The sequence below is a fragment of the Pyxicephalus adspersus genome, chromosome 8 (genome assembly GCF_032062135.1).
Source record: "Pyxicephalus adspersus chromosome 8, UCB_Pads_2.0, whole genome shotgun sequence".
In the NCBI taxonomy this organism is placed as follows: Eukaryota; Metazoa; Chordata; class Amphibia; order Anura; family Pyxicephalidae; genus Pyxicephalus; species Pyxicephalus adspersus.
The window spans coordinates 22,889,979-22,892,746 of record NC_092865.1 but is presented as its reverse complement, the minus strand read 5'-3'; positions in this window follow the sequence as shown (position 1 = coordinate 22,892,746).

Below are 2,768 nucleotides of genomic sequence, written 5' to 3'. Positions count from 1 at the left end.
CCCGGACCGCGGTAATCCGCGATCGCTGGTCGCGCGTATTATCGCGCTTCCAGCGATCGCGGATTTCAATGATGAATCAGGGGCACTGTCTTGTTCCTATAATTTCTTCTTGCAACAGATTTTGACGGTAAACATTTTGCATCATACGGGAATCTTACCTTTGGAATCACACTCATATTTGTCAGGTAAAACTTAGTAAGCATTGGCAGTATTGCACATGTCAAAATCATCCACATTTATGAAAAGGTTACTGTGCAAAAGATAAATAGGTGAATCTGCAGCCAGACATGAGACATGCCAATAATTAGTACTATACTATGTGGGTGAAAGATCAAAGTGCTGCAACTTTGCAAAGTCAGCAAATTTAGCTCAAGTGTGTGGGTAAGGATTTTTGTTCATTTTAAGTATATTTAAAATTAAGTTTAGGTGTTTAGGGGAAAAATTAGTTGTTAAAAAGGAACCTGTGGATATGTAGCATAGTGTTAGGTTAGTGTCATGTTTAAAGATAGGTTAAAGGCCAGCTCTGTGTAACATTCCCCCTGTTATAGCTGTGATATTCACATTCAGTTTGATTCTGCCACTATAGGCCTTCTTCTCCACCTCAGGGGGCCCTAGTTTTAGTCAACCAGAAATACTGGGAACATACTGAGATGTCATGGATGCGGGTCACCACAGCATCCATTTTGGAGGATTTAAGAAGATGTAGAGGAGGGGGAAGCAGAGAGCAGAGTATCCCCTCCGTGTGTAGAACAACCATTGTTAACCAGGTTTTTGTGTAACCCTAGAGTTCCTACAGAATTTGCAAGGGGTACACTGAGCTTTGGCTGACTGACCTCCCCTGTGATGATGACTTCATTTTTTCATGGCCACCTGGCAGAGTCAGTAGCATAACAACAAAGCTCATTTTAGCTGTCTGTAAAGGGGGCATTCTTTTTATGGACCACCAATGTAAGTTGTATTTTTTCAATGGTTCCTCAGGGGTAAAGAAGTTGCGAAAGGTTAGCATAGAATCTAATTCCCCTAATGCTTAAGGTCATTAATTAATTTGTTTAACTGTGTATATGCTGGTGCTGTGTGTTAATATGGATGCATTAGTATATCAGTGTGTGTATGTGCATGTATGTGTGTATGCATGTGGCAATGGGAATGTGTGTGTATGTGCTGGCAGATGTGAATGTAATTAAAATGCTACCCGATCGTAGCCCATCAGGAACTGCAGGTATTTGGTTGAGTGGGTGAAATACTTTATCACATGCAATGGTTTCCATCACTAAATGGTATATTTTTGCAGGGCTGGTGGCACTGAAGAGATGGTATTTCAATAAATGAGCCACTGGAACGGTAAGTGTAGGCAGGTATGTAATTCTTTAAAAGTGATCCTGTGCCACTTTTGTAGAGGTTTCTCTAAATTCCTATTGTATTTGGAATAAAGGGGGTTTATTCCTTCTTTTTTCTATCTAAACCTAAAAAGCATAATAACCACTATTAGAGGCTAGTTTATAGGGGGCAACCTGTTAAACTGCCATTAAAGTGCTGCTATTTTTAGGACACAAACAGTAACAAAATTGTTTTTGCTCCGTTAACAAAAATGTTGGTTGGCTGACATGATCCCTGATCTTAATTTTTACTTCTACTTTTACTAGTGCTGGCAAACCAGAATGATCCCAGCATTATAGATTTCCAGACAACATTTGTAAGCTTCATATTATGCCACAATAAAGGTTTTTTTTTTCAAACACCCTGATAACCACTTTCAAAAAGTAGTTCACGCAGCCAAAGAAGTGTCAGTCTGTTATCGGATAGCCACTTCTATATAAATAAGCCCCTTAAAGTTCATCATTTTAAATAAACTTTTATGGAGCAGGGTTGCCAACTGCACACCATGAATGGCTGGATGTTGGTGTTCATTTTATTTCTTTTCTTTCTAAGCTAATTATATGAGTAAGGCTACGTACACATGCTTAATTGTTGTCATTAAAAACAATCTTTCATGATCGCTTCCAGCGATAAACGACTGACAGACTGTACATACTGCGCCGTCCTGTTCTATAGCAAGGTCAGGGGCGTGAACGAGCGAGTGGCACCCTCCTGCACTCTCCTTCCTTCACTTCTATTGTGGTTGTTCATCGCCTGTCGTTCATGGATCAGTTAGAACAGATCTTCGAAGGACGTCAGATGACCTCTGTACACATATCAGATTCTCGCCCGACTCAAGTTGGATAGAATTATCTGACGTGTGTACATAGCCTTTTCTTACCAACTTATCATAACAGGGCATATTTTATAATGAAATCTGATTGCTACTTTACTTTTCATTTCACTGAGCACTTTCTCAGTAACAAAAAGTCTAGATATCCACACTTTCAATTTACGAAACTTTAGTTTTATCTATGCAACCAAAAACTATTACAATTTGGCACTTCTATCTGTCAATGACCCTAGTGACAATGGTAAAGCTGGGTATTGGAACTGGGTATTGGACTCTAACAGGAACATATACCAGCTGTCAGCTGACACAAATGCCATTTTTAGGAATGATCTCCGATCTTACAATTTACCTGTAATTTTACTAGCATCAGCATATAATCATGATCCACACTTTACAGATTGCCAAACAGCGTTCACCAACTTAGTAGCAGCAAAAGCAATAAGCCACAATGAAGATTAGTGATGTTTATTTTAAACACCCTGATTGCCACTTTTGAAAAATAGTGTACTTTAATAGTAAAAAGTAAATGGGCCATGTGCAACATTTCTAAATTTAGGAA